Raw genomic sequence first — 16,689 nt, 5'->3', positions numbered from 1 at the left:
GTTTTGATTTTTCTGACAGTTTCAAGCTATATGTCAAGGCAGTGTGTAATCTTTAAAACCTAAAATAAACACAGAAGTGCATCTTTTCAGGAAGTAAACCTTTCACAGTTCCATCAGTCTGTTCATAAATGACTTAATGTTTGATTGCTCTTAGCTGAAAAAAAAATTACAGCTTTTTATCCTCACTCTTTTACCTCAATTCAGAGGACTTGTGGGGAGTTCACTAAACTGCATTGTAATATACTGATCCTGTTTTTTGAATTTATAAATAAAATTCATGAAATTGTTTTTCTCTTGCTATATAGCAGCCTGACCTTACAGATTTTCCCCCCCTGTAGGTAATAGAGACGAGGAAACCTAACCAATGACTGTGGAGTAATATGGAAGAAGATGGGAAAAACTTGTTTAATGGGTAAGAAATAAAATTGTAATAAAGAGTTGTTTATGGAAACTATTCACAATAGTATTATGTAATAATACTAGGCTTCAGCAGGTGGCCGAGAGTGGTATCCTGTTAGAGTGAGCGCTCAGTCACTGTCTTTGTCTTATCACCATTCTGAACTTTCATCGCCTTCTTTCTTCTTACCCTTGTGACTTTTTAAATGCTATGAATTAACTTAAGAGGAGACATGGCTATATTTGAAAATAAACACAGGACCTGGAGACCAGCCCCCATAGTAAAACAGTTCTTGGGTAAGTCTTGAAGCTTACTGTTGGTTGGATAGAGACCGTATCTGTCATGACCTGTCAAGAGTGTTAGCAACCCGTTCTCGCTCTCCAAACACTGCCAGCTGCTGTGCTGGTAGGCTCACCTGGAGCTCCTGTTCTTTAGCCAAGTGCAGATTTTGTGTCAGGTGGTAATCAAATAGAATTCTATGGAAAACCTGATAAAAAGGTGTTAATAAGTTTATGATATAAAAATTTAAATTATAAAGTCCATACATGCTTATTGTCAATAATTCAAACATTACAAATAACAAAAACGTTCTGTTAGAATCTTAGCCACCCCCGCAACCCTGTCCCATATATGTAAGTGCATAATATGTCTTTTTCTTTGCCTGCTGGTTAAAAACTTGGGCTTAGGAGCCAGACTGTTTTTGACTAGCCATTATTAGCTTGACATTTGGGCAGGTTAATTTCTCTTTGCCTCAGTTTCTTGGGTATAAGTGGGAACAATAAAATGCCTATCTCATAGCAATGTTGAAAATTAATTATATAATTAATCGTATATATTTTATATATAATCTTATATATTATATATTAATCTATATTAAAAAAACTTGGAATAATGTCCAAAACATAGTGAGTGTTCAGTAAATGTTAGCTATAGTTTTCTTATGTATCCCAGTTAGCATTTTTATGTACCAGCCTTCCATAGATGAATCTTGTGATACACTGCAAGAGGTAAGCCTTCTTGGATAAAGTCAACCCTGATGTCAAGGATTTTTAAATTTTTTCATGAATGTTTTCTTTTTTGGCTTCAAGCTTCATTTCTCTCAGAGTATGCTACAAGACTATGTGTGAGAATAGTTATACACCCTCATCTCTTACTACATATCATATGGTGTAAATATTGCTTACAGGTATGTATGAATTAACAAGCATCTTCGGGCTGTGATAGTTTTATCTTGTCCATAAAAGTATCTCTGTCAAAAAGGATGCACAGTTCTCTTGTTTCTAGATAGCTGTGTTACATTTTCTGTTAAGATTCCTTTAATCTATTTTGAAGGACAAGTCTTCTTGAGTTTTCTTTTCTTCTTGTTTCACAGAATCACAATAGTTTTGAAAATGTCTGGTATCTTTTCCATGGCTAGTCAGCACTTCCTTGGGTGATACAGGCAGCTACTTATTTTAAGAGAGAAGGACACTAAAACAGTCATCTTTTTAATATTTCCCTTTTGTATTGTTCCAGGGCTCTATTAGATGATAATGGACAATTTTTTTCTGCTGTGACTTATTTTAGAAGACAAATATATAAAAACGGAGATTGACATTCACTGAGTATTTATTCTGTGTTAGCCACCATTTTAAGTGCTTTGCTCATTTATTCATTAGTGAATTTAATCCTGTCTTCCACTTACGAGGCAGATGCTGTTATTATCGTCATTTTAAAAGCTGAGAAAAATGAGGCATAGATGAACTTGCTCAAAGTCACATCGCAAGTGGCAGCTTCAGGATTCAAACCCAGGTCCTCCGCTCTGGAGCCTGTGCTGTTGACCAGTGGGGTGCTGGCCTAGTTTTTGATCAACTTAGAAGATTTGCTAAGGTGCACAGGGATTTAAGTAAGGTAATAAAGTCAAATATCACCTGAAAAAGTCACCATAACCAATCTGTTTCTGCTTGCTTTTGGGAAAGAAAATTTAAAATCATGCTTCTTCTTAAGTTTGGGAAAAATAATGGTGTGAGATGAAGTGAGGTTCATAAATAATTACTTTTTTCTTGACCATACTTAAATGAATACAACTGTTTTACTTCTTTATGAATTGTTTGTAGTAGATAGAAATCACCTGACTCTAGCTAAGGAACAGTACATGTTAAGAAGTGAGTTGATTTGTAGATTACTATTTAATTGCTGATCATGGAAACATGCAGACAGAAAGACTGAACTGTGCAGCAGTTTGTAACTGATTGGTAATTAGAAATTGTTCTTTTGTCCTGTTAAATAACATTTGACTGACAGTGAGCAGGAAGTTGTTGAAGAGAAGAAAAGGCAGGAGAAAAGGCGATATGGGTCTTATAAGAGTGTCAATTATAAGTGATGATCTAAAAAGTAAATGTACATGAGCAGTCGACATTTATATAGGAACTGGAAGGAGTTAGAGTCCGTGGTTTTTGGTTTTTGTTCTGTTTTGTCTTGTCAGAGAGAAATACTGGCTTTTCTTTTCTTCAGATAGCAATTTCATTTCCTGTTGAAATATGGTAAAATACAAAGAGAAAGCAACATTTAAAGTAACACAAGCACACTGATGAAATATTTCGGCTTTCCTGTAAAGTGTGGCTATAAGCAGTGATGTTTTCCCCTCTCCATCTTTTTGAACTCTCTCTCCTTGTTTGAGAATCCCTTCTGAATGTTCATAACAGTTACGGCTCTCAGTGTACTCTTTACCACACTTAGATACTCTTTACCACAGTGTCTTAAAGGGTGGCCGAGCCCCTGAAACTTTTGGGAGTCAAAGCTGTTTTCATAACAGTATTAAAACATACTTGCACATGAGTATGCAGTGGAGTTTTCCAAAGACAACATGATGTACAAAGAATGGAGGGAGGAGATAGGGAGTGTGGGATCTACATGTATACTCTGCTGTATTTAAAATGGACAGCCAACAGGGACCTACTGTGCAGCACAGGGAACTCTGCTCAATGTTATGTGGCAGCCTGCACAGGAGGGGAGTTTAGGGGAGAGTGGATACATGTATGTGTGTGGCTGAGTCCCTTTGCTGTGTACCTAAAACCATTACAACACTGTTAATTGGCTGTACTCCAGTATAAAACAGAAAGTTTAAACATAAATAAACACATATCCTCTTCTCAGAAAGAAACAAAAAAAGAAGTAGCAAAATCCAGCTGTCTTACTTATTCCAGGCATTTAAAAGATTTGTAAAAATGTAACATACAACCATTTTTCTCACTAGATATATAATGATAATTACTGAGGTTTATTTCTACATTAGCACATTACAGTGACCCCAATGTAGGCAAGAAAGTCATGGCGCTCTCTCTAGTGACTAGGCGGACTGTGCCTGCCACACAGCAACCTATGCAGATTCTAATGACATCCCAATTGAGTGCAGCTGTGTCCCCCAGATTAGAAAAGTGAAAATGCTGTCCTTTTTTCATAATTGTGCTAGAGAATATGATAAAGATTATCAGGATCTGTGGAAACCTGCACTTAAAGGAGAAAGGAGGGTTTGATTTTAAGAAGGCACACCATCCAACCTTGCCAGTGACCCCACTGATAAATCCCAGGTTCAGAATGTTCTTTTATCGGTTGTTCCCAACTTTGGGAGGACCAGAAGGCCTTCCTGGACAGGCTTTTATTTTTCAGTATTAATTGAGCATCTGTGATGTCCCAGTCTTGTTCTAGGGCTGGAAATATCAGTGAACAACAACAGCAAAAAACCCCTCTACCCTCATGGGGCTTCCATCCCAGCCTTTGAGTCTTTTGCTGTAGTGACAGCTCCCTCTTCAGGGCAGTCTGAGTTCATGGCAGTGAAGCTATGGTGGATCTTGAACACCGACTGCTGTTTCTCACGGAGAAGACAATGGCACCCCACTCCAGTACTCTTGCCTGGAAAATCCCATGGACCGAGGAGCCTGGAAGGCTGCAGTCCATGGGGTTGCTGAGGGTCGGACACGACTGAGCAGCTTCACTTTCACTTTTTACTTTCATGCTTTGGAGAAGGAAATGGCAACCCACTCCAGTGTTCTTGCCTGGAGAATCCCAGGGACAGGGGAGCCTGGTGGGCTGCCGTCTATGGGGTCGCACAGAATTGGACACGACTGAAGCGACTTAGCAGCAGCAGGTGTTTCTCAGTAGCTAAGAACCGAGAATAAAGTGGGAGCTGCTTGACATTTTGCAATTTTCTTTTTTAAGGCACCAAACGGTTTGGGATTTTTCAAATCTTATCTAGATCGCCAGTATAAGAATAAAAGTGGGCCTATCCAGTCACCGGTATTGTGGTGGTTTTAATCTTATCTTGTTTTCAAAGTTAGCACCACTTTTGTCAAGAAGTGTAACTTAAAAAAAAATTCAGTACCTGATGTTAAATTTATTCTAATTGTTTTTTATTTGTTGAAGAAAAAATGTTCAGATATGTGTGAGATTTTCATTCCCTAGTGAGTTGCTCCCAAGACCCTATAATTTGTTTAATAGACTTTTATACAGAAGGAGACTACTTGGCTCATTAGATGGAATCACTTAATAATGACTGCAAAGTTAACTAATGCGGCCGTCAGGCTCCTCCTCAGCATTTGGATGTCTCTTGTATCACTCACAACTTCAGCCATTTCCGAATGCACACGACTGGGAATACCATTAGAATATTAATGGAAAAAGAAGCTGACATGCAAAATCTGTAGGCCAAAAGTCATCTCTAAAGATTATTTTAACCTTTTTAATTTTCAGGAGTTCTGCATCAAACTTGGCCTTCCACGTTAAGAAATTCTCAATTGTATCAGGAATGCCATGAAATAATTGCTTTCCAGCTGCTTCTGCTTCTTTTTGTTGCTTTTCTTCTCTTATAGTTTTTATTTGATCTGCCCTTTCACTTAATTTTTCCTGCATCGCTGTCACTAAAGTAAAGAGCATCACCATACCAGGGCTTACTTCTTGCCTGCAACGCTGATAATTTAATGTCTGCGACATTATTCATAATTGCTGTGAAATTATTCTGTGACGTCATTATCTTCTCAGTTTACCTGGGAGAGTATTTCCCAGAGGGGTGCTTCATCCAGGTACTTCTCACTGTATGTAGATTTGAGGATTTGAGGATCTGAACAGTTTCATCACTTTCTTCGGCCTCAGATGTCACAGTAATGGTGAAGCTGGGTAGATTTTCTGGTAACACTTAGCAGGACCTTGTCAAGTGAAGCACTACTGAAAGAGACTGCGGTCTCCGGAGAATCCATTCATACTCTGGAATACTCTTTGTTAGGGGGGGTTGAATTAATGTACAGTCAAGCTATGAAGAAATTATGGTAGATTGCATGGCTCCTTGCCATCATCTGTCATGGGGATCCTTGATCATGCCTGTGAATTGCCTAGACATCCTGTCTGCTGTGGCATTGGCTAAGCAGGCTCAGATGCAAAGATCCAGGCTGAGAGGCCTGTGGGCCAAAGCCAGGCCAGGAGCAACACCGGACACTGGCCTCCACCACCTCCCTTGGCAACCTTCTAAAAGAAGAAGGTAACTTCTGAATCCATACCTTCTTCATTTACTGCCTGATCTGTGTGTAACACTCCCTTCTACTGTCTTTCCTTTGGAAGTCCCTCAGACCCATCTTCCCGAGGAAAGCTTTGTTTCAGTTCAGTTCAGTTCAGTCGCTCAGTCATGTCCGACTCTTTGCGACCCCATGAATCGCAGCACGCCAGGCCTCCCTGTCCATCACCAACTCCCGGATTTCACTCAGACTCATGTCCATCGAGTCGGTGATGCCATCCAGCCATCTCACCCTCTATCGTCCCCTTCTCCTCCTGCCCCCAATCCCTCCCAGCATCAGAGTCTTTTCCGTTGAGTCAACTCTTCGCATGAGGTGGCCAAAGTACTGGAGTTTCAGCCTTAGCATCATTCCTTCCAAAGAAATCCCAGGGCTGATCTCCTTCAGAATGGACTGGTTGGATCTCCTTGCAGTCCAAGGGACTCAAGAGTCTTCTCTAACGCCACAGTTCAAAAGCATCTATTCTTTGGCGCTCAGCCTTCTTCGCAGTCCAACTCTCACATCCATACATGACCACAGGAAAAACCATAGCCTTGACTAGACGGACCTTTGTTGGCAAAGTAATGTCTCTGCTTTTGAATGACCTTGCTTGTTCTTCCCCAGCATTCTATAGACTATAATAGCCAGAAGGACACAACCACAAGGTCAGTTAATAAAACAAATAGTATAAGCAGATTCATATGTAGTAAAATAGAACTGTTTGTAAGTAGCTCTAAAAAGTGAGTCACTTCTGTAGATCGGCATTTCTCAAACTTATGACATGTGTATACCACTGCATGATTTTTACCTCAGTCTGGTAACATCTGTTGAGTTAACTTAATATTTTTCTGTAAACCAGATTACTTTTTTTTTTTAACCTAAAAGCCTACTTCCTCACCCTAAAAAAGATACCTACGGAGTTATGGATTTTCTATTATTTTATAAGACACATAACCGTATTTGACTACTGCATTTAAAAATACTTGCCTCTGGAGAGTTCCATTTCTGGATAAGACGAAGTAAGCACCCTCTGCCTAGTGTCTCCTGCTGAATGCAGCTAAAATCCTGGATAGAACTCATGGACTAGCAATTTAAGGACTCTGAGAAGTCAATAGTAGCAGGTGGATTAGAAAAGACCAGGATTTGAAGTACAGCTATGAATATTCCCTGGCCTGGGTGGCGTGCAGCCCACACCTGGAAGTGGGAATCAGGCATGGAAAGAGAGAGCTCCAGGAGAAACCCTCCAATCTTGACTTGATGGGGAAGGAGACTTCTAACACTCAGAGAAAGAGGTGTAGAAACTTCCTTCCTTAAAAAAGCCTCCCTCCCTTCTCCCAGGCCCCAGCCGCCAGGCAGTCTTGTGGAATCGGTGCTGGCGTGACGGCAGCAGGGCCCACAGCTGCCTGAAAGTCCTAAGGCAGGGGAACCGTCCCCTGCAGTTGCTGGTGGTGTTCGGTCACTAGGTTGCGCCTGACACTTTGAGACCCCATGAACTGCAGCACGCCAGGCCTCCCTGTCCTTCACGATCTCCTTGAGTTCCCTCCAGTTAGAGAAGCGATAGTCCTAAAAAGGACCTCTCACTTTTTTTCTTTCTCTTTGTCTTACTGCTGCCTAGCCCTCAAAATATGTGAGAGAACAGGATAACAAAGGCCTTGGCTTTCTGGCTGGAAGACAGAAAGGAACTGAAAGGTACCTGGGAAGACAGTGGAGGAGGAGGAGCTCAGGAAACCAAGTCTGCAGAGTTATCTGTGCACTCCCGGGTCCCCTCCTCAACAGCACGCTGCATGAATCTGGTCCTGAAGAGCACACAAAAACTATTAGAATTGATTATGCCATAAATAACTGCCCAGGGCCTAGGCTACTGGCTAGCACTCATGCCAGACAGTCCTAATATTTCTGCAAAGGCTTTCACCGAGGAAGTGATATTTATTTATTTATAATTAAAAAAATTTTATATATTTATTTATGGCTGTGCCGGGTCTTTGTTGCTGCGAGGCTTCTCATTGCTGTGAGAAGCTTCTTATTGCTTCTTCTCTTGTTGCAGAGCACAGGCTCTGGAACACGTGGGCTTCGGTAGTTGCGGCTCCCATGCTCTGGAGCACAGGCTCAATAGAAGAACTGATATTTAAACCATACCTCACAGAAGGGTTAGTTGGGACTTGTGATCTGAATCCAACCAGCAGGTTGATTACTTATTAAAGCAAATATTAACATTTTCCTTAGGATTTAAGCAAGACTCAGAATCTCACAATATTCAAAATGTCCAAGATTTAATACAAAATTATTCTACCTGCATGTGGATTATGCCCTTCCCCTTCAGTTTGGCAAAGCTAGGCCACATGCCCACTGCTAGACTTGTGACCATTGCCTGTGCACAAACTGGCTGAGACCTCACAGGACCCATCCCTGGAGCTAGTGCTGAAGTCAGCTTCTGCTGAAGCACATGGCCCTGCGGAGGAAGAGTGGCTACTCCAGGTGCAAGCAAAGAGAGACCAACTCCTACTTTTAGACTTTATTAGAGCTTATCTAACTTCGTTCTCAGATTTTAAGGGACTTTTCTATAATAAGGTACAGAGAGGATTGAGAAGAGATGATATCTCATAGGACTCATTACAAATTTTATTAAGCCCTTTATATGTTTTCCCTTTGTGTATGATTCTTTCTATTTTTATTTTTTAGCAGATGGGTAAACATGCCTCGAGGCTAACCATCACTTTAGCACTGAGATAAATAACCCATCAAAGAATACAGATGTAATGAGCTACACCTTAGCCTTTGTAGCTGAAGATGCCTGACCAATAATTACCATCTAGCCAGCGGGTCCCCACCAGCTGCCCAGGCTGGTCCATGATTTGCAGCTGTGTGGAGTTTGGCATAGTGTGCACCTGCCATCCTCTCTTCAGAAAGAGATACTGCAGGTGCTCGTCGATGCTCCCTAGGCTTATCAGCCGCTGTGATTTCTCTGAGTCCCCAGTGGTGCTATATCATTTGAAGTTTTGCTTTGGTATGTCTTCAAAGTGTTTCCTTTCCGTATTCTGCTTGAGTTATATCTGTGCAGCTCATCACACAACAGCTACTTGAGAATGCAAAGCAGAGCATCTCAGAGAGCATGCTTGAGAGAGAGGCTCCTGAAAGTGGTGAAGCTGATTAATATTACATATTCTTAAAGCCTTAAGTGTGTCAGATTTCTAATTGGGCAAACATTTTTCGTCTGAAAAATATCTAGAAGAAGGTAGTTTTAAATTGTAAACAAACCTGCTGCATAAAATGGCAGGATCAGATTGTGAGGGACTAAGTTGGATTCTCCTTGAAGAGGTGTGCGGTAATGTGATTTATAAAATATATATATATATATAGATCATGCAGATGACCAAAATATGTTTCTCACGTATATTTGGTCTTTGTGCATAGTTCCTGGCTCACAGTTCCAAAACCCCGTGGAATTTCCTAAGTGTTGAGCGATGGAGGCATATTTTGCTATGTTAATGAAATGACTTTTGCAAAGCACCTAAGGACAGGGTCTGGTTGCCCACAGAACCACCCATGTGATTAGAGGGTGGGAACTCTTCATTTCACCACCTGACCTCTGCAGTGGGGAGAGATTGAATCAGTCCTCAGTGCTCGGTGATTTAAGAAATCATGCCTATGTAATGAAGCCACCATAAAAACCTAAAATGGGTTTATTTATTTACAAATAAACTAGAGGCAATATGTGTGTGCATGCTAAGTCATTTTAGTCATGTCCAACTCTTTGTGACATGGGGCTCAAAGAGCTTCCACGCTGGGAAACCAGAATGTTTCCATGTGCTGCTGTGCTGAGCCTTGAGTTCCATGAGAACACAAGTCCCGTTTAGGACTTCGCCCTTTGTATCTCTTCATCTAGTTGTTGATTCATATCCTTTATGATAAATTGGTAATACAGTAAGTAAACAGTTTCCTAACTTCTGTGAGCCATTCTAGCAAATGCTTCAAACCCAAAGAGGGAGTCATGGGAACCTCTAATTAATAGCCAGTTGGTCAGAACCACAGGTCACAAATTGGGGTTTCAATTGGTGTCTGAAGCAGAGATGGTTTTGTAGGACTGAACCCTTTACCTGTGGAATCTGATTCCATCTCTGGGTAAATAGTGTCAGAATTCAGTTGAATTCTCAGACACGCTGATGGCGTCCAGGAACTAATTGCTTGTTGGTGTGGGGAAGCCTACACACACCACACAGACACACACACACCCTTGAAGTGGGTCCAGGAACCTAATGTAAGGTGACTGAGAAGAGCCCAGAGTAAGAATTTGCCCCCAAATACCTGTACATTACCTTATATTTTTGGACCAATGGGAAGAGGAGTTTGTGTGGGTAGTGGAAGGATTTCAGCAGAGAGCATAATCATAGTTATAATCCTTCACTGGCAGTGCCAGTTTGTGATGTGGAGCAAGCTACAGGGTCGCTTTATATGCTGACAGTCATTTCTTGAGCTCTGACTGTGCTGGGCATTTCTTGAGCTCTGACTGGGCATTGCTGTAAGCATTTTACAGATATTAACTCACTTAATTCTCACAACAACCCTAGGAAGTATAAACTATTATTGTCTCCATATTACAGAGAAGGAGACTGAGCCCCAGAAAGATTATTTTCCCAAGGTCATATATAACTAATAACGATAGAGCTTGAACTCCAACCCCAGCAGTTTGGCTTGAACATTTAAGCGCGATGCTATCCTGCCTCTGGGGGCTTCCCAGGTGCTGCTAGTTGTAAGGAACCCACCTGCCAATGCAGGAGACATAAGAGGCATAGGTTTGATACCTGGATTGTGAAGATCCGCTGGAGGAAGGCGTAGCAAGCCACTCCAGTATTCTTGCCTGGAGAATCCCTTGGACAGAGGAGCCTGGCAGGCCGTAGTCCATAGGGTCACAAAGAGTTGGACATGACTAAAATGACTTAGCACACACACACGTATTGCCTCTAGTTTATTTGTAAATGACACATTAAAAATATGTGCCATAACTATTTTATAGGGTAGGAAGCTGAAGATGAAATAAAAGTACTTTTAATAAGGAAATAGTTCTGTGTAAAAGAAAACATAGTCAAGAGCCCAAAACCAATGTTGGCAATTACCATGAGAAGAAGCCTTTCTCTGAGCCATTTAGGATCATAGGCTCAGAAGGTTAGAAGGCTCTCCAAGGCTTTGGTTTAAGAGGACTTTATCTAAAACAGTAGTTCCCAGATTTTTTTTTTTAATTTCATGGATCTATAAAATACACACTTGCATGCACACATGTATGCCAACCCAAACTGTCTCTCTATTATCACTGTAAAGAAGGGGACCTAACACCAAGAACATTGGACAGATGTAGTTTCTTAACAAAGAACAGTATTTCCCAAGAACAAAACAGATAGGCATCTTACCTTGGCCAGTGGAATTATTGGTCTGGAGAGTAGTTGGGGAATGTCTTCGTCTAGACTGGTAGGTTTAGATCCATTTGTGGGGGTAAAAATTACCTTGGGGTAGAGTGGACTCCCAGGTGATTGAATCAGTCATATCAGTTGAAAGCACACTCAGGAAATAGCAATTGACGTGTAGTTTACCTTGCTTCTTAGTGAAGCTTTTACTGTGTTTGCTCTGGCGGCCTCATAAGGGGCCCTTATCTAGTCAGGCTCTCTCTATTTCTCATCTTCCATGTGAGACTGGAAACTCTTGAGTTCACAGGTCTCATTTGTGCTGAACAAATGTTTTAATGGTTTTTCTTCAAAAAGAAAGAAACATATAAAAGTATCATCTTAACTAGTTTTGGTTAAAATGTGGTAAAGTAAAAAAAAAAAAAAAAGGCAAAAAAAACTACAAAAAACTACTGAGACTTCACTGGTGGTCCAGTGGCTAAGACTCCTCGCTCTCAGTGCCGAGGGCCTGGATTCGATCCCTTGTCAGGGAACTAGATCCCACAGGCTGTAACTAAAGGATCCTGTGTGCCACAACTCAGAGCCAGGGCAGCTAAATAAAGAAATATTTTTAAAAACTACTATTTTAGTCATTTCAGTAGTGTTAAGGATATTTACCTCGTTGTGAAACAGAACTTTTTCATCCTGCAAATCTAAAACCCCATCCATACATAGCTTTTCCTCCTCTCCTCAGTCCCTGGTAACCACCATTATACTTTCTGTTTTGAGGAATTTGACTCTTCGAATATTTTCCATACCTCATGTAAGTGAAATCATATTGATTTGTCATTTGGTGACTGGCATATTTCATTTAGCATAATGTTCTTAAGGTTCATCCATGTTGTAGTATGTGTCAGAATTCCTTTTTAAGGCTGAATCTGTGCCATTATACATGTATCAGTTTGTTTATTCATCCATTGATGGGCATTTCTCTGATGATTACTGATGTTGAGCGTCTTTTCAGTGCATGTTGGCCATTTGCATATCATCTTTGGAGAAATGCCTATTCAAGTCCTTTGGGTTATTTGATTTATATTTAATTGTTTATTTGGGTTGCTTGATTTTCTTTTTTTGGTGTTGTAGAAATTCTTTATACATTTTGGTTATTAATTATTTGAAAATATTTTTCCTATTCTGTAGGCTGCCTTTCACTCTGTTGATTGTATCCTTTGATACACAAAGATTTTAAAGTTTGATATAGTCTTCTCTATTTTTACTTTTGTTGCCTGTGTTTTTGGTATAATATCCAAGAAATCGTTGCCAAGTCCAGTGTCATGAAGATTTTCCCCTATGTTTTCTTCTAGGACTTGTATATTTTTAGGTTTTATGGTTAGGTCTTTAATCCATTTTGGGTTAATTTTTGTATATGGTGTAAGGGTCCAATCATTCCTTTACATGTGGATATTAATTTTCTAAAAACATTTGTTAAAGAGACAATTCTTTCTTCACTGAGTGGTCTTGGCACCCTTGCTGAAGTTCATTTCACCATATACACAAGAATTTATTCGGGGTTTTTCTGTTCTGTTCCACCGGTGGATTTGTGCCCGTACCATACTGTTTTGATTACTGTAGCTTTGTGGTAGGTTTGGAAATGAGAACATGAGTATGTTCTTCCAATGGTGTTCTTTTTCAAAATGGTTTTGACTCTTTGGAGTCCCTTGAGATCCTATATGAATTTTAGGATATATTTTCCTATTTCTGCAAAAAAAAAAAAAAAAGCCACTGGAATTTTAATAGGGATTTCATTGAATCAGTAGATTATTTTGGGTAATATTGACATCTTAACATATTAAGTTTTCCAGTCTGTGAACATGAGATGTCTTTTCATGTATTTGTGATTTCTTTCAACAGTGTTTTGTAGTTTTCAGTATAAGTCTTTTACTTCCTTGGTGACATTTACTCCCAAGTATGTATTCTTTTTTATTTTATTCTTTATAAATGAATTTGTTTTCTTAGTTTCCTTTTCATATTTCATTGTTAGTGTATAGAACACACTGAGTTTTATATATTGATCTTGTATACTACAACTTTGCTGAATTTATTAGTTTTAACTGTGTGTGTATGTGTGTGTTATCTCTAGAGTTTTCTACATATAATATCATGTCATCTATGAACAGAGGTAATTTTTTCAATTTTCATCACTGAGTATGATATTAGCCCTGCCTGGGCTTTTCATAAATGGGTTTGGGGGGCCCTAGAACTCTGCAGTCATCCAGACCTCAGGATTTTGGTGTTTTTAACAGATGGATTATTGTATCCAATACATTTTTCTTCTTTTGAACTTCAGCCTTAGAAGATAAAGCCTTATCTGCAGTTTTAGAGACATTCTGCATCATCTTCACATATGAACACAAAGTGAGGATTCCTTTATTTCTTAAAACTATTTAATGACATCAACACCTTAATTAATTAATTAATTAATTAATTAATGTGTCCTGCCACACTTCCCACTAAATTCTGAGATATTTTCTTTACTGGCAGACTCAGGCTGGCCTCTTAGAATAAATAATGCATTAAGTGGTCCCTCAGAAGACTGTTAATTGGTCTCTTGGAATATGTAATGTCTGTTATTTAGCTTCTGCCAATATTAGATAAGATTTTTTTTTTACTGACAGTTCCTTCAAAGTGGTTTAGTTCTTATTAATCCTGATAAGTTCTTATGTGAGTGATAGGTAGAGTGATAACATATATGTTTTGATAAATTGGCTGTAGTGGAATTGGGTTGTTTGATGGGGACTTTACCTTTGACTGTAGGCTGTCAGTGACCAGTAACTTAAAAATAACAAACTGAAGTTTTCTGAGATGTCAGACTCAGAAAGCACATATTCAGAAATGAAAGGTTTAACTTGAGAAAAATTACCATTCTAGTTCTTCATATGTATTAAAAGCTACAGATAATGAGTAGCTTTTAATACATATGAATAACTAATTCTGGCCTGCCGGAATCTTGTTTTGTTAAACCCCACTGAAGTTATAACTTGATGGGTATGGACAACATTCAGCACAGTTACCGCAGGCAACATGGGAAGGATACAGGGGGAAAAAATGATGATGTCAGTAAAGCTTATTTTTTGTTCTCATATTGTTTTTTAGGGACCTCCCTCCTTGCTGTCAAATACTCCTTAAGGCTCGAGTCTTTCTTCTCCAGGGTCTCAGGCAGTGATTCATACTTTCCTTTCACTCTTTAGTTTCTTCCTCCTTGCATTTCAGTTGTGCAGTATCCTGCCCCTTAGCACCAGTTTTCCACTTCCTGCTGTTGTAAATTAACCTACAATTAATTAATAGCAGTTGATTGGCTTTATGTGTTTCCCTTATAAGATTCTCTATTTGCCATTAATGGGCGTGTCAGTGCCTTCATCTAAATGGTGGGATCCACTGGCAGGCCAGGATATATTTAAAATAGGAGAAGAAGTGGCTGGGACTTGTGAGATTTAAACTACATGAAGTTGGTTGCCTGGGTGTGCACTGGCCTTCTATTCTCTCGTGCCAGCTCACTATAGTTGAGTTCCCAGAAGTACTTCTGCTTTATTCTTAATGAGAGATGAGGGTTCATGCATAGTTCATGTCTTTGAAATGCCTTCTATGCCTTATTTGAAAGAAGGCCCCCTTTATATTTTTGCCACGCAGCACATTCTGTTGGACCTGTAAGTATTCAATGGGCATACCCCCATTGGAGAGTGTGAGCTGAGACCAAGTCTGCTTCTTTAATTCAGTGGCATTTTATGGTGTTCTGGGTTTGTTTTTAACATCTTATTTGGACTTTCACTATCCTTGCTCTGTGTTACTGTTAAACACAATTTTTCAAAAACCTAAGAAAAAGAGATAATGAATAATAAAACTCTCATTTGTTTTGGAAAGGTAGTGATTTTTCTTATTTTTAATATGAAAGTATCCTCAGTTTTCTTATTTAATAATATTTTGGTATGACGGGCTTCTTGGATGAAACTATTGATAAAGTCAAGGCCAGGTAGTCAGTTACTGTAAGCTGCTCAATTAGCCAGCCCAACTCTAAGCCCTGTGGAAGCAAAAATAACTTTTGGGGAATGAGTGACAAGGTAGCCAAGTCAGCCAGTACTTTGTTTAGAGTCAGCCAGTTTCAGAATGCAGTTACACGGCCATCTCATTTGCATCTCCCTCAGAACAACTCTTTGGAGTAGGTTTTATTGCTCCTCAGTTTTACAGACTTAAGAAATTGAGGCTTATAATGTACCTGATATACTTGGAGTGGTGCAGAGGGAGGAGGCCTCCATCACCCAGCCGATGGCCTTCCCCATCCCGACCACACCTGCACTGTCACACTCACGCTCCTTCAGGGAAGTGGCCTGGGTGTTGAGAGAATTACTTTGCTGCCCAGTAAACTGGAATAATGTTAGGAGCTGTCCATGAAGGAAATGAAGCTCTCTTGAGAGTTGGAAGAGTCTGCTCACAGAATTCCCTTCTATTGACAATTTTCGGTAGTGGCCTCTGGGGAAGCAGAGTAGAAATTACCTTGGTACCTTGGCTGATATGAAATTTCAGGTGATTGACATGACCGACTGAGGCTTCTGCAATAAGCCAAAGAGGTCTGCACTTTGCAGGTCATAAGCTTGTAGAAAAGTGTGTGAGGGGGTTCCTTTTGCAACGTTGAGTGCTACTAGAATATAACTCCTTAGGTTCTCCATATGCCATAAGTACCATCAGACTGCCTGTCCCCGAATCCTATTTTCTAATAAAGATATAGTAAATCATGTATGCTCTGTGCTTATCTTCTGCCATCTTGCTGATGCCTGACTTTTTAAGATTATTGAAACAGTTTCCTTAGTGTTGTATCCTTTTGGACAATAGGTAACACATGATTTTTTTTTCCCCCAAAAGGTACAAATGTTAGTGGCTCTTTTTTTTCCTACCTTTACTCCCCTCCACCCCAGTTTGCCACTACAGGGCATGTGATAAGAGGGAGGGAGATTGTGCTTGCGTAGTGTTTTCCAGTCTTGATGGCATATTATAGGCACTCGTCTACCCCTTTTCTCCTTCACATACTGTATTTTAAAGTGTTGTATACATAGGCCTGCCTCTTTAAACAAAACGAAAAACGACTGGTAGTTTCAGTTATATGGCCAGTTTATACTTTGTATAACTTGTTCTCATTTAAAGCGCCTGAGTGTTTTCTTTGTAGCTTCTAGTCTTCTCCTTTTGTGTGTATGTAACAAACACCACTTTGTATTTGGCCCTTTTCTTTGGACATTTGTTTTCTTTGCTCTTGAAATAAAGTGCTCAAAAGCTGTCTCTCCATTGATGCAAAATATGAAGGGCCTCAATCCTGACGGATGTGCCCTGGCATATCATCGGGAAAGCACTGGAT

At 39.8% G+C, this 16,689-nt stretch overlaps 1 protein-coding gene across 12 annotated transcripts in view; it reads left to right on the top strand.

Moving 5' to 3' along the window:
* The window catches only part of USP49 (ubiquitin specific peptidase 49), a 72,228-nt gene that overhangs the window by 35,313 nt on the left and 20,226 nt on the right, over positions 1-16,689 (top strand). For 8 of the 12 annotated variants that reach the window (XM_086371595.1, XM_086371597.1, XM_086371593.1 and 5 more), the window contains one exon: positions 339-412. The exons of 3 other annotated variants lie outside the window; for them this stretch is intronic. The gene's annotated coding sequence lies outside the window, so the exon portion shown is untranslated. Of the gene's footprint in view, positions 1-338; positions 413-2,149; positions 2,288-16,689 lie in introns of those variants that run through there. One more of the 12 variants, XM_086371603.1, reaches the window with a different exon arrangement.

Source organism: Bos grunniens, chromosome 23 (genome assembly GCF_055505025.1).
Source record: "Bos grunniens cultivar Pamir isolate PY7600 chromosome 23, Bosgru_T2T1.0, whole genome shotgun sequence".
Taxonomy (NCBI): domain Eukaryota; kingdom Metazoa; phylum Chordata; class Mammalia; order Artiodactyla; family Bovidae; genus Bos; species Bos grunniens.
Note: the sequence above shows the minus strand (reverse complement) of the source record. Positions and strands in the feature narration are given on the sequence as shown.